The sequence below is a fragment of the Tenrec ecaudatus genome, chromosome 13 (assembly GCF_050624435.1).
Source record: "Tenrec ecaudatus isolate mTenEca1 chromosome 13, mTenEca1.hap1, whole genome shotgun sequence".
NCBI classification, from domain to species: domain Eukaryota; kingdom Metazoa; phylum Chordata; class Mammalia; order Afrosoricida; family Tenrecidae; genus Tenrec; species Tenrec ecaudatus.
Genome location: NC_134542.1, coordinates 32298100 through 32323831, shown reverse-complemented (window position 1 = coordinate 32323831; position 25732 = coordinate 32298100).

Here is a 25732-nt window from a genome sequence, read left to right as displayed (position 1 = left end):
AACATGATAGACACAAGATCTTTTTTTTTTAATTCGTATTTTATTTCTTTGGAGGCTGGAAGTTTTCCCTGTCTTGTTATCTACAACTATTACTCCTTAGGTACCTTGCTTTACACCACTTATCTGTCCAGGTGCTTTCCCCTGTGGTTTCCTGTAAGTGCTTCGTCATAGTTCTTGCTGTACTTGCCCGGTTTGTAGTTTTTCTTTTTCATCTTGGTTACTTTACATTGTAAGAGGAAGGACATTTTGGTGGGAATGAGAAGAATCCGCTGCTGCAGCTAGAAGCGTTCCCAGATGCAGGACTGGTTCTGTACGGGGCAAGAGTGCCCCCAGCGGAGGAGGAAGAGAGCTGCTGCTGTGCGCACTGCTTCTGCGTCTTATGCTGTGAAGATATTTTTGGATGACGAACGTGTATCAAACCCATAAGGGTTATCTTGTTCTGATTTGTATGATTACGTGTCTTGTGCTAAAGGACGGCATTAGAGTAAATAACACACACTAGAATTTTCCTTTTTGGTCACAGAATAGTTGGAAAAATCAGTTACTAAATCAATTGTAACAGAACTGAAAATAAAAAATTGGCGGAAAAAAACGAGTTCACATAAGAATTGTGTGGGTTGACAAAAACAGAAGTAAGCGGAGCTTACTGTCTGCTACTGAGAAAGATATTGTCATAACCACTGCAGTGTTCAGTGTGACCGTGTGCAAGAACGGTCATCAGACTTATCGCAGGAAACGCTGTCAGGGACAAGATAAACTACACATTTAAAAAGAAGATAAATGGACCAGAAAATTTTAAGATCGCCTCGGTGTGCAAAAATCCATTCGTTTCACCCAGGTTGGTACGTGAACCCTTTGTTCACTATTTTTGTTGTTCGGTACCTTGGACTCCATTCCGATTCCTAGCGACCCCTATGTGCGATAGAAGGAAACGCAGCCCGATCCTGTGCCATTCTCAAAGTTGACCACATGAGGGAGCTCAAACCTCACGTCTCTGAGCACTGCCCGAGAAATTGACCTCCCTCACATAGGGTCGCCAGGCGTCTGAATCGACCAGATAGCTGTTAAGTTGAGGTTTTTGTTTTTAATTGGGTCGATCAAAGACCAAGAACACAGTTTATGTCACTGTGATAGCGTCTAGACATTTCTCTAAGCTGAAAGAAATGTTCCATAGCAGTTACTGTTGGCAAATTTTATTTTTCTTTTGGCTCTTCATTTGATTAGCTTTTAAGGAAAATTGATCACCCACAAATTAGGGTGATCAGGGTCAAAGATTTCTGCTTAGGTAAAGGAGCTAGGCTTTCCCCTGAAAGTCTTGGGGGGAGGGGAGGGATGTGTAGTTTTTAGGAATTAAAAACAATACCCTACCCCCCACCAACACCAAAGACAGCTTCCCCACCTTCCTCCTGTTAATTATGACTTGATTGGAATTGCCTTTTCTTCCAAGAGAGTCCAACAATGAGGTGGCAGCATCCTCTGGGGTAGGGGGCAGAACTGCGGAGAGCAAGTTGGGAGTTCACTGTAAGGGCAAAGGAGAGATAACCTCCAAGCTGACAGAAGTTGGTGGTAGAGAACTCGTGGTGGTGTTGGCACACAGGAGGATGGTACCTGGTTTCTACTTCCCTTCTCTTCCCTTCTGAACTGTAACTCCTGAGAGAGATACTGACATGGCCAGGGAGTTTGGAGCACCTGAAATGTCCAAGAAGCTAGAATTTTGACATTTCATCAGGTAGATGAAGAAGAGCAAAAGCTTTCCCCTAAATAAAGAAATAAAACAGACCCAGAGCTACAGCTGTCGGGGCACTGCCCTATTAACTCATCGCTGCATCCGAGGTATCGTGACACAGTTAACAGAGGGGTACCCGCAGTTTGCATAGGTCCAAGTTCAGTTCTACCACTTAAGTGGTGTGCTAAATTTAAGACAAATTACTTAACTACTCTGTACCCCGGTTTCCTAATCTGAAAGATGATCAGGGGTCCATGAGGGAGGGAGGGTGGGAGAGGGAAGGTAAGAAAAGAGGAGCTAATACCCAAAGGCTTAAACAGAAAGAAAATATTTTGAAATTGATGATGGCCACCTATGTATAAGTGTGCTTGATACAATTGATGTATGGCATCCATTTTATAGAGCTGTCAGAGCACCCAATAAAAGGGATTAAAAGGAAGATGAAGAAAATAAAAATGGAGATGCTATTCAGATGTCCACATAGGGAGCTTTTAAGGATTAAGTATACTCTGTGATGATTTAACATGAATGTGTTTAGCATGTGAACATATGTGACAATATGAATAAACCTCAGAGTATCAGTGCTGATTGAAAAAAGCCAACTGCAGAATAACATGTGCAATATGATACTGTTTATATTATACACACAGGAAATAAACTAAGGCAATATACCCCAAACTGTAGAGGAATTGTGTTTGAGAATGTGTGACAAATGGGAGCTGGGAGTAATAGTAACTGACATTTATTAAATGATTATTAAATGTCCTGTGGCGTGTTATATATATTATTATAAAACAGTAATAATATCCGCACAAATGACATAATAGGGTTTGGGGGAGAAGAAAAAGGTATCAGGAGAGACAGAGTCGTCAAGAGAGAAATCCAGGAAATTGAGACTACAGGAAATAGAAAGAGAAACAGTCTATCCTTGGAGATGCTTCCTAAATGGACGGAGACTGTCACAAGGGAGTGGGGCTGGCACTCTTACATGGAGCTGAAGCTCCGTTTACAATGGGTCACCGGGAATTTGGGATAAACAGGTAAGCAAATGAACACCTTTTGATGGTGCTGAATGAACCCCAATAGGAAGAAAGGATCGTGGCCAGCTCTATGGGGCCTCGGGGCAAGTTTCTGAATTGTGCACAGGATGAGACAGTCTGCCTTTGTGGTAGATTTTTCAATGGAAGTTGGAATTTGGTGTCCAGTCTTGATCCCTTGATTGCATTTCTTCCCATTGAGTTCAAGGTCATGGGACTCAGGGACTGCTGCAAGGATTGGCTGGCATCCTGGTAAGTGTTGTCTCTTTTTGCCTCTTTAGGATGTTTTGTGGCAGACATGCATTTTGCGCATCATGCTTCACTCAGCTGACAGCCTGCTGCCTTGGCTTGTTTCTGTGTCCTGGGAAACGGCCAACCCTAAGCCAAAGTGTGGCGCTCTCCCACTCCCACTGCAGATGGATGCATAGCCCTGTTTCCCCTTCCTCTTTCTAGGCAGCCTTCCAGTGGTGCTGGGAGTTCATCCTTAAAATTGCCTCCTCTGCTCCAAACGTAAAAGCCAGAAAACAAAACCAAACAAACAAACAAACAAATAAAAATCCTCATGGTTTCATGGACCAGAAATGGAAAGGAGACACACAGTAAGCCCAGTCTGGAGTGAGGCCTGCTGGACTGTAGGTCCAGAAACAGGACAAGTGAAGAGTCGGACACCCACTGGGTAAGGAGAACCAAAGTGGGATGTGTGGTGGGACCAGAGCGGGCACCACTGTGTGACGCCAAGGGCTAGGTGGGCCTGCTCTGAACATGAAGGGTGCTAATGCGGCTCTGACCACTGTTGAACTTGCGGATGAATAAAGACAGATTCCTGTGGGGAGCTGGAGGAAGCAGAGCAAGGATAGCAGGTCAGGGCAGCAGGACCCATCCGTCTCAGTAACTAATTCCATTCAAAATCACCTCCAAATCACACCAGAGCATGGGGCCGCCAATGGAAGACCTACTTCTGGCTGGGTTGGGAGACTGCTCCCTGGACACTGGATGGAGGCAACAGCAGAACGTAGAGAGGAAACAGCCTAAGACACGACAACGTAACAGTAGGAACCAGCCCTGCCGAAGATGAGCCTATAAAATCACAGTACTTCCGGAGAAAGATCGGCCACTAAATCGCTCCTCAGGAGAGGAATTCCCTTCTAACGAAAGGCAAGATTATCAGAAAATCCAAAATGACTTAAAAATGATGCTTCAGACCTTCAAAGAGCTCAAAAATAAGAAGTGATTAAAGAGAAATAGGCATACAGATCTGAAGAACAGATAAAAAAATTAGAAATGATGAGAATAAAATGGAATTTGTTACAATACAAATTTAATAAACGCAATGTGGGATTCAGTAGGAGAACATGTTCATGAACCCCAACTGGGTGACCTTCAGTTTCTTCGTCTTCTCTCAACAAGCCTGTCCAGGAAGATGCCCCCGAGACTGGACCCTGCTGTCCACTCTTCTGGTCTCAGTTTCTCGCTCTGTTGGTTGTCTCCTCCCATCCCCCTCAAGTCCATTTGGATTCGTTGCAACCCAAACAGCGCAGAGTGGAGCTGCTTTGGAGGACTTCCAGGGCTCCTACATCGTGACGGGAGCAGACAGCCTCATCATTCTCCCGAGGAGTGGTGGTGGGTTTGAACGATTGACCTTTGCAGCCCAGCGTGTGGCCAATTTCACCACGAAATTTCCTCCTCTACATCCTAAGGACCTGAAAATATGAGTTTCAAGGATAATTGTGCAATGACAGATCACTGTAAACACAGCAGATGATACACGGGCCGTGGGAGCTTCTGTTATTACATGGGCTGCTAGAACAGTGAAGTTCATTTTCAGCCAATGGAGTCGCTTCCACTTGCCACCCCTGAGCTTTCTTGACTTTCTGGACCAGGCCAGGCCCCCGTGATGGATAAACTCCAGAGCCTCCGAGGCCGTCCGTGGCTTGCTTAGAACGATTCTAACAATCGTGCTTTCTTGTTACCAGAATGCTCCCTTCTTAACAGAAGAGTGTGTCCTTCACCAAGGTCAACCGTTTGTGCTTAACTACTCACTAAAGGTTGCTAGTTTGAACCTTCCTAGTAAGACCATAGGAGAAAAGCCTTCCACTTGCTTCCATGGAGATTACAGAACCCCGGTACTCGACCGCAGCAGGACTCGACATGATCTGATTTTGATGCAAAAATGTCAAGAAAATTTTTCACCAGAGCTCAAAAAAACATCGGAGTCCAATCTGACACACGTGATTTTTGTCAACAAGAGCGGTTCGTGTTTTGGTTACTCAGCGTTAGAGGGCGTTGTTAGTATGAGTTGCTTAAACCTCTTGCAGCTGTGTTCCTTGTGTTTTACTATACTTTTTAAAGTTTTTGTGGCTTCTTGTACTGGTTTTAAATAAAAAACACATGGGTCCTAAGAAAGAGTATTTTGAAAAGAATCCTGATGAGGAACTGGTGAACCGTGTTATTGATATCGTCGATGATAATTTAGTAAACTCTTTTAGAAAGCAGTTAAGGAAACACCAACAGCAGACCACATTAGACTTATTTCCTTCCTTAGAGAAAGCCAGCCGGGTCCTAGTGAAAAAGGCAAAGAAGGGGAAAAACTTCTGAAAAGCGCCTACCAGTTGATTTGATGGAAGGGGATTCCCCTTCCAAACACTGACTCTCTCTATCCCTCCTCTCCACATCTGTGTCCACAGATCCAGATCCTCATCCGTCTCTAGGTATAGGCCAAACTGTATTTGTTAAAACTTTTAAAATGTTGTGTTTCTTTTTAAATGATATTATTTAACTCTGAACTTATTTACTTTGAAATTTCTGTCTCATGGTTTGTATAAAAAAGGCAAGGTTAGGGTAAACACTTGGTGGTCGAGAATGAATTAATCCATATTCAGTTATTTCCTATGGGAAAAGTTGATTCGGAACTCGACTGCTTCGCATCTCTATGCTCCTACTAGAACGGATCAGCGTTGAGGGCCGGGGTTCTACCCGCCTGCCAAGAAAACCCTAGGGCAGGGGGGTCAAACTGGCGGCCCACTGGCTGTATGTGCCCCCCGGGTAATTTTTTTGTGGCCCACGGTGCTCTGAAATAAAATGAAAATAGAAAAAAATTGTTATGAAGAAAATAGTACATCAAGGCAACACCATACACACAATTCCCTCGTTAACCCTTTAACTACTGAACACGAGGATGCACGTGGCCCAGTGCCTTTCCTGGGGGCCGTGGATGTGTGCAAATGCGCTGACTCAGTTCCGGTGACGTTTGGAAGCGATCTGTCTGCCACTCTCAGTGTCATGTAATGTAAACAGATCCCAATAGCGAAAGATTAAACAGAGTGCTCTGGGTTGGGCTGTTAGGAATCATACCTAGCGGCAGCGCTAGTTCACATTTTTAGAGGGAAGCCAGGAGGATTGTGTATCACGTTGGTTAACTGTCCAACATTTTGTGTTTTTTATTAGTTAAAATTAGTCACAACATAAGAGTTAAGTGAAAACTAGTAGGAGGAAAGCGCTGGCAAGTTTACGGTAAAAAAGATTCATTTTAGTTTTATAAATACATTAAATAAAATAAATGTTTAATAAAAGCAATTATATAGTGTTTTAATGATCCTTTCCATATTCCTGAATCCTCACTTCGAAATATAAACCTAACAGAATTTGTGAATGTGATGTGGCCCCCGTGAATCTGGCCTGTTGCACCCAAAGGCCCGCGTGTCATTGAGTTCGACTCCCCGCCCCTATGGGATCTTTGAGGCACATGGGATTACCATGAACCAGAATCAACTCAATGGGTTTGGTTTTATTTTCATTCCATACAGCGGATTTTAACTTACGCAAATTGCTTATAAAACTGACAGGGCATCTTAACTCACAGGAAGCCCTACCTGCCTTGAGAGCAGTTTCCGTGTTAAATGAGAAAAGGAGACATAGCTCCAAAGGGTTAAGACTACTGGTTCACCCAGGCAACGTAGCCAGATCTCAGGACGTAATCAAGAATCAATAGAACAAAGCGTGGTATTTATATATATTTAGAATGGACTACGAACAAGGAAGTGAGTGGATTCCCCCCAGAATTAATGGGTGGGCAAGGGCCTCCAGAAAGAAAAGGCACACTGGGAGACTTGTATTAGCGCCTGAATTCTGAGCATTAGGTTTGTGAAGGGCTAAGCAGCTTACAGCGGGAGCCCGAACCCCCTTTTTGGCTCTTCCCAGAGACTCAGCCCCCAGAAGTTCTTTCTGACCTGTGGCCAGCCACGTGGAAAGCTTCACTCCTCAGGCAGACTATGTTTGAAAGTGGATTTCTACAATAAGCCAGCCCAGGCAAAGGCAACCTCACCCACAGGGACTTGCCTAGCTGTGCCCTTGATGGAAATGGGGGTCTAGGTTGGCGAAGCCAGGAGTCATTCCCTGACTACCTTGATTGGAGGGCCCGGAACCAATCTTGTAAACACTTCTCAGCTGTAACAGTGTATGGAGCCCCATCCCGACCCCTTTCCCGCTCTGTAGTCCCACCTACCACTGTGAGGAGCTGCCCCAGGGCCAGTCACGATTGGGTGACGTCCTCCTTGCCGCTCCATGTCCCGGTGAAGTGGCCACGTTTCTGTGAGGCCCTCCTGATGGCCCGGTGCGATGCTCCCCCTGAACCAGCTGAAGCCCCTTCGTGCTGCTGAAGGCTTAGCAAGTGTGCCTCTCAGTGGATCTGTGCATGCGGCCTTTGTTCTCCCCCCAGACAGCAAAACGCCAGCGGAAGAAGCTGCTTAGCTACAAATTCAGCTCATTTCTTGTAGAGTCGGAAAGATGACTCGGAGGTCTGAGCCGAGAGCCCAAGGGTGGAATGAATTTCCATGGAGACCCGCTCTTCAGGAGTAGAAAACGGTACTTCGACGTTTTGGTAATGTTTCCCCAACTGGAAATCAGAATTGCCACGAGCCGCTGACAATGAAGAGAGCTTCCTGTTTGACTGCAGGCGTCTCTTTCGCCGTTCCTGCCACTACCTACACAAGAGCCGGCAGAGTAGATGTTGGGGCAGGTGGGGGGGGGGGGCAGGTGATTTATCTTTTTTACTTTGCAGGTATTCAAATGGATAGGAGCTACTCCCAGGAAGCACGAACTTCTCATCTGGATGTCATTTAGTTGGAAGATCCTAGATATCAAGTCTAAACCCGAAACCGTGCCAGGGGAGATGCAAGCACCCACCCCGAGGGTCGTCGGATGGAGATGACTGTGTTTTGCATGTCAGAAGGACACAGTCACTGGAAAACGGAGCACGGACTGTGGAAGCTAGTCCATAAAGGTGCCTCCCCCGTCCCTCCCCCTCCCCCCATTGGACTATGGAAACAGAGCAAACCTCTCCAAAGAACAGACAAAGGCTGCTTATCCAGACCTTGACATAGTAAGGGAGCCGGCCACCTTCACGTTCGTCTGGCAGAGACTCAAAGGCAGACAGGAGAGTGGGAACGCTCAGCTGGGGTGGGGGTGAGGTGGGGAGGAGACTTCAGGTCTGCACTGATAGGAGGTGTTAGGGGGCTAGAGGTACGCTAACTCAAAGAGGAAGCTTTTATGTGCTAGATAGGGGAGCATAATTGTCTTTTAAAAATCGGTCCTTATGTTGGAAACAGAGACAAACATGAAGGAAGCGGTCAGTTATTGCTCGAACCCTGGCCATTTGGGCCCGTGGTTGCCCCACTTGTGGTTTGGCTTCCTAAATAGCTTCAGACGGTGGATGCTTGCGACAGAGACCCGAGCTCTCTCTTTATACGAAGTCTGACCTTTGGCTGTCTGTTCCGTTTCTCAGTACTGTGCTCTACATTGACTACGGGCTGACCTACAACGTAACGAATCGTACGCAGTAGACGTCAGGCGTGCTAATGTCAAGGCCATTCTTTAAAAAGACCAGCAAACTTTTCTTCCTTTCTTTTTAACCGTTTGCTTTTGAGAGGCCTAGGTTGGCATAGACTGGGTCCTGGCGAGCGGATGGCACAGGAGCGGGTGATGTGTTGGGGTACTAACTCTGAGGTCAGCTGTTCAAACTCACAAGCTGCTCCTCAGGAGGAATATGAGACTTTCTGCTCCCCTACAGATGTATAGCCTTGGAAACCCCAAGGGGCAGTTCTATCCTGTTCTGGAAGGTTGCTATGAGTCAGAGTTGACCGGATGGCAGTGAATTCTGAGTGAGAGCTAGCCTGCTGGGAAAACACGGGGACAAGAAGCTAATTGTGGAATAAGAGGGACTCTGTGACCCTACTCAACCTCAGCCTCCCACCCCCGGCTGCAGGCACATGAGAGACCCCATTAATGGACTGCTGGGTGGCTCTCCCATCACACCACTCTGCCAGCTTCCACAGTCACAGCCCCTGTCTGATGGCCTCCTACCTCCGTAATTAGATCAGGGTCCTTGGTGGGACAGTGGATTCAGTGTTGGGCTGTTAATCACCAGCTCAGTGGTTTGCACCCAGCAGCTGCTCCACTGCAGAGAGAGAGATGTACAGTCTCATAAACCCGGGGAGCAGTTCCAGTCTGTCTTATCGGGGTGCTGGGATATGAGGGCAATGGATGCATTTGTCTTGTTGGTTTGTGATTAGACGGCCCACCCAGATTTCAAAGATAATCTTCCTGTCTTCTCATTATGGTTGTTATTGTTATTGAGGGGACTCACATCCATTATCGCTCACAGTGACCCCACATGACAGTGTGGACCTGCTCCCTAGGCTGTGATGTTTGAGGAAACAGATTGCCAGGCCTGTTTCCTGCACAGACTCAGGGTGTGTTCAAACAACCAACTCTTCAGCCAGCAGTTGAGCGTTTAAGCATTGCACCGGCTCCCTTACCTTCTCAAACTCACGGTCATTGGGTCAATTTTGGCTCATAGGGACCTAACTATTTACTTGTATATATCAATCCCTTTATAGGACTCAAAGCAGTGAGCAAAGACTATGTCTTTATCACCTGTGTATCTATCATTCCCAGGACCATACCTGGATCTCCATAAACATTTGTCTTAAAATATTAGTACGATTAGAAACCAAAAAGCAATAATGACCCTAAATAGAGACAAACATGCAATCAATGGATTTATCTGCCACCGTTCAGAAGGACTCTTTGGGTTTAATCAAACTGCAGTTGCTCCATGTTTTGTGAAAAAGTCTTTAGTAAATTCTAGGGATAAAATATAAATGATGCCAATTGATATTGGGTCTAATTTTACAGCAAAACATGTCATAGTCTCATTATTTAAATTGCTTTCTCAAGCCAATGAGATGTTTCCAGAGACCCCTCTATCAGAGATGGGGAAGAAGTGTAATGAAGGTCCTTCTACCATTGTAGGAATCTGCTTGCCTCTGTGGCATCTTACAGGTACAGAGCGCTAAAGAGAAGAAGCCCATCTCCTTAGAGAATGACAAAGCACAAACATATTGAGAACCAGTTTGCACAGCACAGAAACGTTTGTCAGGTATGCCTCTCCTCTTGAGACCTCCCCTTAACAGCTGTCCTGAGATTGCTAGGATAACACAAGAGGTCATAGCCCAATCTGAATTACAGAAACTTCATTGATCATTTACAATTCCTGCCCAGTTGTTATTCCCGCTTATCACCATCAAACCCACACCCAGCAATAACTGATGTCGGTATTGATGAACCTATAGGGACCGCAAGTAGAATAAGGGTTTGGGGGGATGGGTACAGTGGCGGTTGGGGGGGGGGTTAGGGGTTAAAGGCGGTGGGGTTAAAGGGAGATGATGTCAAGGAGTCCAGGAAGAAAAATAATGTTTGGAAACCGATTGGGTAGCAATTGTGCGATACTGCTTGACATGATTGAACGATGGAGTGATATGATATATGTATTAACTCCCAATTAAGAATAAATTATAAAAAGGTATGCATGCGAAATACAGCAGCATTTTAATGAAGTCAAATATGTATATAAAAAGATAGAAATAGAGAGAGATGCAAGAACTAAGTGAGAGCAACATCAGGGCCCTCCTTATGCGAAGGCCACACCCCACGGAGGCATCATCGGGTTGTGACAAGTTTGACAGGTTGGATCCCACCCCTGTCACACATAAAATTCTCATGAAAATATGTGAAGTTTCTTGCAGGGGTTCCTTTTCGTAGACAAGAGTCACATGCACACATTTCATTGAGACAGAACCTTCTTCACCTTGGAAGTGAGAGGCACGGTTCTGTAAGACAACATCTGAAGATTCTTCGATGCCCTATCGTCTAGTTGGAGAAGCCCTGGTGGCATAGTGGTTATGTCTTGTGCTACTAACCATGAGGTTAGCAGTTCAAAGCCACCACTTACTCCTTGAGGGAAAGATGAAGCCAATTGGACTCAGACTTGACTCGTTGGTAGTGAGTTTATTGTCAGGTTGAGAGAGAGCTTTGAGACACACCCTTAAGGTTCTGAGAAACTGTTATGGATTGATTTGTTTCTTCCCCTAAATATGTGTCGTCAGTCCTAACTGTGTTAGGCCAGGTAGACTAGAGAACCAAATCCAGGGAGACTCATATGTGTGTAAGAAAGAGCTTTATGTCAAAGAGTAATTGTATATCAAGAAACATCACAGCCCAGTCCATAAGTCTGGTATTAGCCCATATGTCTGATGCCAGTCTATCGGTTCCTCTTAAGACTCACATGACAGATGCAACGATGCAGAATGCAGCAAGATCAGAGGCCAGTGGGTGGACAGTCTTGTGGATCCAGTGGCAGTGGCAGCATTGCATTGCTGGCGTGAGTCTCCACGTGGCTCCTCCAGCTCCAGGGCTCTGGCTCCATCAGAGTAGCTCCATGTGTCTTGTCATCAGGAATGTTTCCCAGGGAGACCAAGCAGAGAGAGTATCTGGCCTCCAGGGAGCTATTTATCCCCTTTAGGCCTTCAAATGAGGTCATCAAGCTGCGACCTGATTGATAGTCTAGACTCCACCCCTTCTCAAATTGACAGGAGATTATGTAACTGCCATACTAACTCAAACCTATACAAAGAGCTCTCATGGCATAATGGGTTATGTATTGGGTTGGCAACTACAAGGTCATCAGTTCAAATGCACCAGGGAGAAAAATGAGGCTTTATGCTGCCATAAAGATTTACAGAGCTGGAAACCCCCGGAGGCAGTTCTATTTGGACCTACAGGATTGTTATGGGTTAGAATCAACTCATTGACAGTGAGTTGAGTGGGTTAGACCTGTAGATATAATTGCATTTGGGAATAGGACTTTATTTGTTATGCTAATGAGGCCACATCCAGTGAATGGGCATATCTTAATCTTACTAACTTTTCAGATGAAAAGAGCAGATTAGGCACAGGGAAGTAAGAAGGGAGGATACATGCCAAGTGACTATCAGAAAGGAATTGAGGAAAGTAGATGCGTCCATGGAAGTGGAAGGAGTTCTTCCTTCTCGAGCTGGCACGCTGAAGTTGGATATGTAAGCCACCCAACCTGTGAGGTCATACCTTTCTGTTCTTTAAATCCCCCACGTGTGGCATTTCTGTTGCAGTAGGACTGGATAACTAAGGCAGAAGCCTTTTTTTAAAAATCTAGATGAAAGAGTATTGGAGAGATGCATTAGAGCTTAAATTTGGAGCACTTGGTTTGCAGAAGGCTTTGGATAACAAGGAAAGCCCAACATCGTTTTGCAGAGTCTCAAGTGGACTAAGCCTCCTTTGAATTCCTTCTGAGCAGGGATAGGAATAGACTTTCCCTTAAGCAGACAGTCCTGAAAAACAGACTCCCTTTACCCTCTCCATGTCCATTAGGGGTTTGCCTAGGAGTGTCCTTGATGGGGAGTGCCATACTGAGGTCCCACTGTCAGGTGTCCTGTCCTTACTGCGTGGTCAGGAGGCCCTGGATCAATCTTGCAAGCTCCTCTGTCTAATCAATCATGGTCCCACTCCCTTTTCCGTAGTTCCATTTGTTACGGTGATGTATTGATCTGCTGCCAGTCATGCTTTGTGACAATGTCCTTTGCCCACCCAATCTCCTCTTGAAATCTCAGAATCTCAGCAAACTTAAAAGAAATCATTTTATTGGGAGTTCTTATAGATATCATAACATTCCATAGTTCAGTCACTCTTGAATAACATTAGAATCTTATGCTAATGGTCTCCCTCATCTAGATTATATCTCTGTTTTTGTCTTGTCTTTGTCCTCTTTAAGATTTAATAATCATCTTCTCTAAATTATATGTGTAGTTTAGGGTCTCCTTTATACCCTAAAACAGATTTTTCTCCAACAAGCCAGCTCTATGTATTGCTGATTGAAAATTGACCTGAGGTCACATTTTACTAGTCCTAAGGCCATCTCTTCGATAGTTTTTGGTTTTCTAGAGAGACTAGAAATGAGAAAATGTTATTTTTTAACCTAGAAAGTCTTAGGTCCTTCATATTTTCTCCAAGTTCAGGGTGAAAATTGAAGTTGTTTTTTTTTTTCCAGCCTATCTTGTTCCTCCTGTACTTTGTACCCAGGTAGCCAGAAGAAGCCAGTTGGCACTTACAACATTATGATTGGAAACACCTAGTGAGATGCATTAGTTTATTACCCTCCCTTTCTATTTCCCATGTCACAGGTCACAGTTTTGCTAATTTTTCTGCACATAATTCAGTTCATCTTCTCTTCAGCTTCCATTAGCAATTCCTTTAATATCCTGCATGACTTCATGGGTTATTTCCTCCAGACTCATCCAGTTTCTGCTGGCTACTCAATTCCAAAGCCAATGTCAGATGTTTTAGGTTGGAATTATGACATTACTCCACATGAATACATCAAATTTTGTTTCTGTCATTGTGGTAGTTACATAATCTGGTGTCAATTTGAGGGTTAAGAATATAGGGTTGGAGTCTAGCCTGTCAATCAGTATATAGACAACAAGGCCTCTGTGTGGGCATGCCCTTCTCTGAGGATTCTGGGAACTCTGGTATTCCTCCCAGGAGGTGGAAGACATTCTCTCTCTTGGCTCACTCCTTGTGAGACATCCTGTGGAGAAGACACGTAGAGAGAGGCTGATGGAGCCAGACCTCTGGAGCTGGAGGAGCCACGTGGAGACCCCTGCCAGTGCTGAGATGCTTCTACTGCCACTGGATCCACAAGACTTTGCACTCACTGGCCTGTGATCATCTTGCATTCGGCACCATTGTATGTGTTTCATGAGTCTCAAGAGGAATTTATAGATTCGTATTGAACATATGGGCTGATACCAGACTTATAAACTTGATATGGATTGGGCTGGGATGTTTTTTCAATATTCAATTTCTCTTGTATATAGAGCTTCTTCTTGTACACATGTGTTTATGAATTTGTTTCTCTAGTCCACCCAGACTTACCCAGTCATCTATTGCTGTGTAACAAACTAGTTCAACACAGTCTGTTGTCCGTCAGGGAGGTTTTTGTATGATCGCTGTCATAAGGTAGGTATAGCTAGAGTCATCTGTTGACTGTGCACCAACAGTGACCATGAGTAGCGGGCAGTGAGGAGAGTTTGGATTGGCTTAAAGGATCTTGTATACAGTCATATACCTTACTGTTTATGGTCATGGGAGTTTGGGATCACAATCCAAAGAACGAAAACAATTTGAATGTCTCTGCATTTTCACAGCTCTCTACGGGGTTACTCTGAGGCAGAATCAACTCCATGGTTTGCTTGTTTTTTTAAAAAGTTTTCAGTCCTTCTGTTTTCATTAGGACTGTTCAAGGTCTCTAGGCCAGGAAACACAGGAATGGTCAGAGTATTTTGATAATCTGGCTGCCTGATGCTCACACAGATTCAAAGAATAGAAGAAAGATAGTTCAGTAAGTGGGAAAAATTCACTCCCCAGGAAGGAATGTCAACTCTAGTGCTAGTTCATGGCCAAAGAGATCTGAGGAGAGATGATTTTTTAGACCAGTGGTTCTCAACCTGGGGGTCGTGACCCCTTTGGGGGGGTCGAACGACCCTTTTAAGGGGTCGCCTGATTCATAACAATAGCGAAACGATAGTGATGAAGTCGCAATGAAAATAATTTTATGGTTGGGGGTTCCCCACAACATGAGGAACTGTATGAAAGGGTCATGGCATGAGGAAGGTTGAGAACCCCTGTCTTAGACCATATGCTAAGGGCTGAATCCTTTTACGGTAACTCTTCTAAGGGAACTGCATCGGTCACTGCTTGACTAGAGAAACAAAACTTAACAAAATGTGTTGAAGATGAAGAAGATGACAAAGAGACACCAGGCTTTTATTCTTCATCTCTGTTAAACAACATATTTTTATCCCCAATAGTTTAATTGGCAAGCAATTTACTTATGATAGAATTCTATAGCTCAATCACTAAAGCATATCATGGGGAATTGTACAATCACCCTTCCATCAACTTTAGAACATTCCCCTTAAACAACTTCTTGTTTGTAAAAAAAAAAAAAAAAAACGCTTGAAATTTGGGATTGACTTGGCTGTGTGTTGGTTGTGATGGAAAGACGTCACTATCTGACCCTAGGACAGAAAATGTCAAAGTTTAACTGCTGCTCTCATACCCAGCAATGACCACAGACTAGACGTTGTAAACAGGCTTGAATGAGATCTTTTAACATCTACAATGAGACTGTTTAAGTCTCACTGAGGTCTTTGCCAGAGATTTCTGCCTCACATGCTAATGAGATCTTTCAGTTTACCCTTGATCTTCTACTTTTATTATCTATGTGTTAGATTTAGAATGAAAATAAGGAGTGCCATTGTTGTTATCTCCAAATTAATATATTCCTATTGCATAAATACTTAAAATGCAGAAAAGTGTAAAGACTCATCTGTGTATAAGAAAGAGCTTTCTATGTAAGAACAATTAAATATTGAGAAAACATCCCAGCCCAGTCCAGATCAAGTCCATCAGTCTGGGATCAGCCCATATATCTGAGACCACTCTATATCTTGGATTATGAGTTATGGAAAAAAGTTTGCAATTGCCAAGTGGAAGCGTAATTTTTTTTCTGGAAAGAGGGCTGTACGCAAAATAAGTTTGGGAATCTATACCTTGCAAAGTTCATGAACATGGTTTTTACATATTAGAAATTTATATTTGTGTTTTATAGTGGTGAGAATATACAAAATGAAACATTTGCCAGTTTAGCATTGTTATCTGTATAATTTAGTGACATTGATTATATATATTCATGTTACCTAAGCATTCTCACTCTCCTTTTCCAAATTCTTCCACTGCCATTAACAGAAACATTTCCCCTCTCTTTCCTCCTCCCAGTCCTGATAATCACTAATCATCTGTGGCTTCTATATATTTACTTATTTCCTATAAGTGAGAATATACAGTATTTGTGTTTTTGCGGCAGACTTGTTTCACTCAGCATTCATTTAAGGTTCATCATAGTATGGAATATATAATATTTTATTATTTTACATATAAGGCAGCATTATTGAAGGAAATACAGAAAGATAAATATAGCCAGAATGTTCCTTAGAATTGAGGATGGTGGGAATACATCTCATGTGCTTTGCTAATGTTATCAGGAGCCACCAGGCCCTGGAGAAAGACATCATGCTTGGTAAAGAAGAGGACCAATGAAAACGAGGGAGACACGCCATGAGGTGGAGAGACGTGGTGGGTGCAGCAATGGGCTCTAACATAGCAACCACAGGGAGGGCAGAGCGGGGTTTGTCTGTAATGAGTAGGGTCGCTCTGAGTTGGAACAGACTGGATGGGAACTAACAACCTCACGCAAGAGATGAAAATAATAATATATATACACACACACGAAAGGGCTTCAAAAAGTTTGTGGAAAATGTCCATTGGCTTTTCATTCCATTTTCCAATGAACTTTGATGTCTCCGTGTGTGTGTGTGTATCCCCAAGGGGTGCAAAGGGTTTGTGTTTGACTGAAAGCCTCAAGGTTGGTGGTTGAAACCCCACAGCCGTCTTGCGGAAGGAAAAGCCGGCTGATCTGCTGCTTGTCAAGAAACCCCTATGGAGTGGTCTATCTACTCTGTAATCATGAGTGGGAATCTACTTATTGGCCAATGGCAACAATATAAATTTATATCCACTTCTCCATCCACTAGAGGAGCCTTGGTGGCACACTGGGTTAAGTGTTGAACTGCTAAACAAAAAGTCAGTGGTACGAGTCCAGCCATCCTTTAAGAGAAAGATTCAGTGTTTTGCTCCCATAAAGATTCACAGGTTGGAAACTCAAAGCTCACAGGTTGGAAACCCAAAGCAACACTTCTACTTTATCCTCTGGAATCATCATGAGTCAGACCCAATCCAGTAGGAGGGATTACACATACACTACAGAGCCCTGGTGGTGTCAGGGACTACTTGTTAGATGGTTAACCTCAAGGTCTGTAGTTCAAACCTACCATTTGCTCCACTAGAGAAAGATGAGACTATTTGTTGCCACAAAGCCTTATCATCTTTGAAACTGTATGCAGGGTCATTATGAGTTGGAGTTGACTTAATGGAAGTGGGCTAGACATATTTACAACAGTGGACATTGTAGCATGTGTATCATTCTTCATGGTCCTTCTAATCTAATAGTGCAATACAAGTATTTTGCAATGTTATTAAAAACTCTTTTTAAAATCAAAAACGCTTCATACAATTCTATCACATGATGATTTACTTAACGCATGCCATATATTTGTGCAAGACATTGTATAATAGACCTTTTTGTATATGCATTTTTGAAATTTCCCTTAGGAGAAATTCCTTAAAGTCCAAGGTCTGAGCCTAGTAAGGGATATGGGTCACATTTCCAGCGTGGTGGCATCAGTTGTCATTTCTATCTGGTGGCAGCGTGTGAGTCTCTCCCAGTGTTGCTGGCATTTCAGTACTGAAAACAAAGTAAAGGACGGGCCCTGGTGGTGGAGTGGATTTCCCACTGGGCTGCTACCCCGAGGTATGAGGTCAGCAGAGTGAAACCGTCCACTCTTCGGGGGGAAATGAGGCTTTCTACTCCCATAAAAAATTACAGCCTCTGAAACACTAGGGGTCAATTCTGTACTGTCCTAAAGGGTCACTATACGCCACCATCGACTGGATGGTAATGAGAAACAGAGAGAGAGAGAGAGAGAAATGATAAAGTGACAAACAATATCATGTCCCCTTAATGGACAGGCTCCAGCTGGCCAGTCCAATATCCTGAGGTTTTAGCTCTTTAAGTCCTGTGTTCTCTGTTCCCAGAGGTCATAAGGAACCTGAATGTTTATGTCCATCATTCAATAAATGCTTCTGAATGCTGCAGCCCTCTGCTAGATTCTAGGGATAGAACATGAGATATTCAACGATCCCTGAATTTAGGACAGAATTTTAAAGATGTGGTTAAGTGTTGGACTGCTAATTGCAAGGTCAGTAGTTCAAAGCCAGAAGCCACTCCTCAAGAGAAAGACGGGGTTTTGTACTCCCATAAAGAGTTACAGTACTGGAAGCTCACAAGGCAGTTTGACCCTGTCCTATCGGGTCACTGTGAGTCAGCATGGACTTGATGGCAGTGAATGAGTATAAATAGGCTAAAGGTGTGAAAAGAGATTGATCCTTTTGGCCTTTGAGGCACTGAGATAACCAGGACTACTGGGGTGGTCACTCTGGAAGCCAATCAGATTGTCGTGTTTCCCAGTCTATCTTAAAATATCATCAATGTGCCAAATTGTGATAGTTACATAATCTGGTATCAGTTTGGGACTTGAGAGGATTAAGAGTGAAGGGGTGGAATCTAGTCTGTCAATCAGATCATAGAAATATAGACCTCTATGTGGGCATGGCCTTCTCCTGAGAATTATGGGAATTCTTGGATTTCCTCCTTGGAAGCAGGAGACAGACTCTGTCTCTCTCTTGGTTTACTGCCTGAAAGACTCTCTACTGACAAGACACATGGCATTATGTTGAGAGACCATGCCCTGGGAGCTGAAGAAGCCATGTGGAGACCCCTGCCAGCACTGAGATGCTTACAACGCCACTGGACCCACAAGACTTCCCACCCACTAACCTGTGATCGTCCTGCATTCAGCATCATTGCATGTGTGTCGTGACTCTGAAGAGGACATTATAGATTGGTATTGTACATATTGGCTAACATCAGCCTTATGGATTCTCAATATTCAACTGTTCTTGTATATAAAGCTCTTTCTTATACACATATGAGTGTCTATAAATTTGTTTCTCTAGTCTACCCAGACTAACACACAAATGTTGGGTAGCACTGTGTCCTAGTCATCTTGGTATTCTGTGAGACTTTTGTCTTCCTCAGAACCACAGACTCAGGGGCAAGAACAACTGTCTTGTGAGTCCACTAGTCTTCCTTCCTTGTCCTCGTCCCTTCCCACACGCATCCCATGCTACTCATAGTGGTGAGCATGTCCTTCTTTGGACTACAAAAGAACTTAGCCAAACCCAACGTTCCCTTCTGTGGACTGAAGAGAAGCAAGTTGTTTGGATGGTTTCAGGGTCTGCCAAAAACAGACCCCTCTTTCCCCTGAAAAGTCAGAAAGGGTGAATGCATGTCCCTACATTCCAGTAAGAGAAAGAGGGGGGAGGGGGAATCACATTTCCAGAGAATTTTAGAATAACAAGAGGTGCCGCCCTACAGATCCAAAGCCAGATTTATCGCCAGAATCAATAGCAGCATTACCATCTCATCTCTCCAATACTTCTCAAGACTAAGCAGGAAGGACTTGGGCTGAGGAGGATGGCAAATGCCCATTTTCTCACTCATTAGGTTACCGGCAGACACAGGGATGGAATCAAGCACGAGGGAGAGATCACCAGGAAGTGACGGTAGAGGTGCCTGGCTCCCAGTTCAGTAGCACCAGAAGCATTGCAACAAGAATGAGGCTCCTGCAAAAGATGCTTTAAATAAAGGACATTTAAACAATGGGAAATTGTTTTTCTAAAACCACATAGGATACGTTCCAATCCTGCTCATGTGTATTTGCCATGCAGTTGGGAAGGGGAAACATGAGAACAATTTAAATAAAAGCATAATCAAGTGATTAAAATATTTTTAGAATCTTGGAGAGCAAAGAGAGGAAGTATTAGAGGAGGCCGGCAGCAATGGCTTCGGCATTGCTGTGGGGACACATTTCAAGAAGAACAACAACGTAATAGAAAACCAGGAACAGGGTTATCTTGTGCTGATCCAGAGGATAGAGTTATATAATCTACAGTGGAAATTATGAAAACATGGATTTTGGTTCAGGATGAAGCCGAATTTAGCATTAAAGTAGCTGAAATGTGCATTGAGTCATTAAACAGGTTTCGCATAGATTGGAAGTTACCACCAGGGCCCTGTGAGCCAGGTCTGGTCCATATTTATGCTTTCTTTGTCTTTAGGCAATGTTGTAAAGCATTTGTATTAGTAGTTAACCTTTTTGAAAACAAGTCACCAAGAAGTCTGAATTTCAGTTCCCCTTGAAAAGTTGGAACATCTAGCACCACTGAACTTGAAGAATCGACACAGATAGAGTTGTGTAGACAAAGTGTGTGTCTCCTGGTTTATCACAGTCCCCACCATTCCTGACACCTTCACTTTTTTCGTTACCTGTCTGGTCCCCCTAAGTATTCCACTTTGTAACCCTGTTGTACAGGAAATCCCTGACTTGAAAGGGAAAGGTTGAATCCAATGGCTTCTGACTTCAAAGTTCTCTGATGCTGTGATCTGACGCTATTTTAATCTAACTTTATTTCATTTTGAGTGTGTCTAGCTATTTTGATCATCTACAATTTCATTGTTTCAGCAGTATTTCTTCTTGTTTGGGAAGATGCATGTAAGGTTTTCATCTGCCAATAAACATAACAATGACCAGCAGAATCTACAGGGGGGACTGACCTAGATGAAATAGGGGCAAGGGCTGAGCCTGCTGTTGGCATCACCCCTCTTCATTAGCACTTCTGTGCTGGGAGTGCACACTCCCTTGGATACCTGCTCAGGGGGCATTTTTGTCCCAATGTGCTCATTCTCATCACTCCTTAATAAGACTTCGCAGCGTCTTGCATGATTCCTGGTCATCCTTCTGAACTGTCAGGGTGGGAGTTGAGGATTAGTTTCTAGAGGTGACTCAAAGGCTATATACCCTATAGCGAGCCTAAGGAAATCTAATCCACCAGGCAGTAAAGGCAGAAGAAGCTAGGAGGAGAAGAGGTAGAGCAGAGGAAGGACTGGCATGATCAGAGATAGAGTAGGTTGTGGTAGACACCAGAGAAGGCACAGGATGAGTGTTGCTACCCGAGATTCTGATCCATGCTACCACTTTTGTGCATTGCTTGAGCCTAGGCTTGAAGTGAGCTGCCGTCATCTTTGCTTCACCATATTGACTGAGCATGTCTTGTTTCTCATTTGTTCATAGTGATTGACAGAAGGTTGTGTTAGACAGGGTTATCTAAAGAAACAAAACCAGGACACACACACACACACACACAGATAGATATCTACAGCTTGAAGGAATATAAGAACTAATTAGTCCACACAGCAGTACAGAGGTCTCAGTTCAACTCACTTCCATGGTAAAGTTAATATACTGGAAGTCCTTTAACTCACTAGGGCTATTGGGTCCAATGTCAAGGAAGCAGACAGCTGAGTCTTCCCTAAGGCAATGCAGGTGGTCCAGCCACAGGTAGCAAACAGCCGGGCATGTTACCAACAGTCAGAAGCTCAGGAACTTAGTGAAGCAGGCTGGATGGACTATCAAACTCAAGCAATGCAGGATAATAGGATCCAACAGCCTCAAGCTCAAGCAGTGTATACACCAGCAGTGTGGTGAAGCAAGTTTCGAAGGAACCTCATGCTCTGGCGACATGATCCATGGTGGGCTGTCCCACAGGTAGTGTACCTCACAAGCTGAGGTAGAGAACTAGCTTAAGCAGCTGCACATTCATCCGATCCCAGGAGATCAAGAGAGAGAGGAACAGGGCTTGCCGAGCCATTTATCTCTTTGCCCTCCAAACAAACTGCGACCTTAGTTGTCCCACATATTCATCTTGACCAGGTTGGCACAATAAACCTACCTATCACAGTCCATCCCTTGCCAACTTGGCAACTGCACACAATTCTTTAGCCATTTATAATTTCCAGACATTAATGAAATCACCCTTACACCTAACATGATACACGAACAAAGGAAATATATTGAATAAGCACATATAAAGAAGATAAACTGACTATCTTAAACCTTGCTTTTGCAATTAATCACGTGGTCGTAACTGATGGGTAGAACTACCTTCTTCTTCTACCCATTCTGTATTACCTTTGCCCTCAGCCAGCACCTATGAAAGTTTGTAAGCCAACCTGCCCACTTATATCAACCCAGGCTCTGAGGAGATACAATCATAATCTTTGACATGAAGAATCTTCATACCAGTTGGAACCTTGTGAAATCCATATCCATAAGGAAAGTCAAATCAGGACAGGCCATCCATAAAGTCAGCAGCAATATGTACCAGTTTACAGGCTAAAAAATCTTCTCTTCATCTGGTCAGGTTCTGGTCAACTCTGTGAGCTGCCTCACTTAACTTCACCAGGGTGCCCGTTGGTCGCCTTGCCTTTAGACCAAATTCTCAACAAGCCTAGCCTTCTGTGCTGGGTCATGAACTTCAGAGTGTTTAAACTGCTCTTGTTTTCTCCTCTGGTCCCTGTAAACTAGATGCACTGGTGTCAGTGGGCAGACTCAACCCGTTTCTTTATTGCTGCATTTCTCTCGCTTTTACTCAGCAAATGGATCCAGGTGGTCACCTAGCAAGCATTTCAGCCTGCCCACAGGTTTCCTTTAATGTTCAGTTCTAGAGAGGAGTTTTCTTCATAGTCCCAGTTTTTTCCAGCCTCTGACAAAAACAACTAGTTAAAAATGAAAAAATCCAAAGAGTTCTGTTTGTCTTCAACCTGTCAACAGCCATTAGGCAGGTCTCTTGGAATGCAAATATCCTGAGTACTCCAAAGCACTGGGTGGGGATTATCATTTCAGAGCCTTCTTTGCGGGCACATCCTAAACTCATTTAAAGATCAAATTAATGGTTTGAGGCAAGTGGGTTTACAAGCTCTCTATTTTCATATTTTCCAATAATCATTTCTATAAATCCTTATATCAACAAGAATAAGCAGAAGAATTCAGTATAAATGAAGTAGCATGACATACTAAACTCAATTCTTAAAACAGTCAAGTTCAACCCTTACCTATCTTATCTTAATCCTTATCTAAACTATTCCATTGATACAAAGTATAGGATGAGGTTTCTGGCTGAATCATGCCAAAGTCAGGCCTTCTGTCAGCCATTTTGACCTTCTGTCAGCTATTTTCCCTAAGCAGCATGGTTTCTGAGAAATTCAAAGGGCTATTTCTACCCCTGAGCTCAAAATATACATTAACAATATTCATTTTCATTATCTAACACAGGCATAACCAAAGACCACAACCAAACATAATAAACTTAAATGTCCCATATTCTTTCCAGAAAACAACCCAGTAAATTGACATATCTGACCTCTGGCTAGCCAAAGAAGAAAACCTACCATGAGGGGAGAGGTCAAACAAACATCCGCTCTCAATCTTCATGATTTGTTTCTCTCGTACCTGACTCCTGGTATCATAATGTTGACAAATTATGATCTGGGTGGACTAGAGAAACATTCATAGACACGCATATGTGTATAGGAAAGAGCTTTATATACAAGAGCAGTTGAATATTGAGAAACCATCCCAGCCCAGTCCAGATCAAGTCCGTAAGTCCGATATTAGCCCATATATTCAATACCAATTTCATGAAACATGCAATGATGCCAAGTGCAGGCCAGAGAGTGGGAAGTCTTGTGGATCCAGTGGCATTGTAAGCATCTTAGCACTGGCAGGGTCTCCACGTGGCTTCTCTGGCTCCAGAGGTCTGTCGTCACCAGCCTTTCTCCATGTGTCTTCTCCACAGGGAAGCCTGGCAGGGAGTGAGTCTGTGTCCTACCTCCAAAGAGCTATTTATCTCCATGGTGCCTCCAGATGAGGTCATCAAGCTGTGATCTGATTGACAGGCCAAATTCCACCCCTACACTCTCAATCCTCAAATTGACACCAGATTATGTAACTACCACAAAAGTGAATAAAATAGATGAGCCCATGCTATTAAGTTAAAGGGCAAAGGACTCCTGTATGCTCCTTTATCCCATAAGGAACATGCTTATTAATGTGGCCAAACTCCAAACACTCAAAGAAAACTCACTGCCATCAAGCTGATACCAACTCATTGCGATCTTATAGGACAGGGTAGAATTCCGCCTGTGAGTTTCTGAGACTGTAACTCTTTTTTTTTTTTTTTTAAACATTTTATTAGGGACTCATACAACTCTTATCACAATCCATACATACATCAATTGTATAAAGCACATCTGTACATTCTTTGCCCTCATCATTTTCAAAGCATTTGCTCTCCACTTAAGCCTCTGGCATCAGGTCCTCTTTTTTTTCCCCTCCCTCCCTGCTTCCCTCTCCCTCATGAGCCCTTGATAATTTATAAATTATTATTTTGTCATATCTTTCCCTATCTGACATCTCCCTTCACCCCCTTTTCTGTTGTCCGTCCCCCAGGGAGGAGGTCACATGTAGGTCCTTGTAATCGGTTTCCTCTTTCCAACCCACTCACCCTCTACCCTCCCAGTATCACCCCTCACACCCCTGGTCCTGAAGGCATCATCCACCTTGGATTCCCTGTGCCTCCAGCTCCTATCTGCACCAGTGTACATCCTCTGCTCTATCCAGACTTGCAAGGTAGAATTCAGACCATGATAGTGTGGGTGGGGTGGGGTGGGGAGGCATTTTAAGAACTGGAGGATAGCTGTATTTTTCATCAGTGCTACATCACACCCTGACTGGAGACTGTAACTCTTTACAAGCATAGAAAGCCCCATCTTTCTCTCATGGAATAGCCAGTGGTTTTGAACTGCTGACCTTGCCATTAGCTGCTCAAGGTGTAACCACTACGCCACCAGGGCTCCTTTAATACATGCAGTGCTTTACCAGATAGGGTGGTTGATGGGCCAATGTTGCTTTGTTTCCGGGAATTGTCTCCCAAATGAAGTGGGTATCACCTTGGGTATCACTAAACTACACCCTGTCTCATGGTTCATGCTGCAAGGAAGTGCAATTTTCTTCCATGTGATAAACTTCAAAGAAGATAGTTATATTCTAAAGCTATTATTTCCATTTAATAATTTCTATCAACCGGGAAGCATACATTTATCTAACTGCAGTTCTGAAATAGAATGTGTAATACAGGAGAGTTAACCAGAGAGTGATGGTGATTCCGTGGTGGAATTCTTGTCTTCCATGAGGGAGACCCAGATCCAATTCTTGGCTACAGTACCTTATATGCAGCCACCAGCCACCTGCCCCTGGAGATGGGTGCTACAATGGTACTGAACAGGTTTCAGTGGAACGACCAGAATACAGCAGATTAGGAAGAAAGGTCTGGCAATCTACTTTAGAAAACCAGCCAATGAAAACCCTCCATTAGCCAATGATCCAATCTGCACTGAGGCAATGCTTCCCTCCAGTGTACCGGCGGTCGCTATAAATTGGAGATGACTCGATAGTAGATGACTGGAGGGCAGCAAATAACAACAACAGACTTTACCCAGGTCTGACACACATACCCCATTTTAAAATCCGCATAAGGATGTGCTGAGATATGAACTTTGAGCCTTCGGTCATGAATTGCAAACACCTGCCATCGCACTGCACTGCCCCTCTACAGCAGCTCTGCACTGTCAGCCTTTCTTCTTCTTTTTGAAATCATTTTATTGGGGGCTCATACAACTCTTATTATAATCCATACCTAAATCAATTGTGTCAAGCACATTTGTACATTTGTTACCCTCATCATTCTCAAAACATTTGCTCTTCATGTGAGCCCCTGGCATCAGCTCCTCATTTCCCCCCTCCCTTCCCGCTCCCCCCTGCCTCATGAACCCTTGATAATTTATAAATAAATAACTCTTGATAATTTATTATTTCATCATATCTTACATTGTTCAACGTCT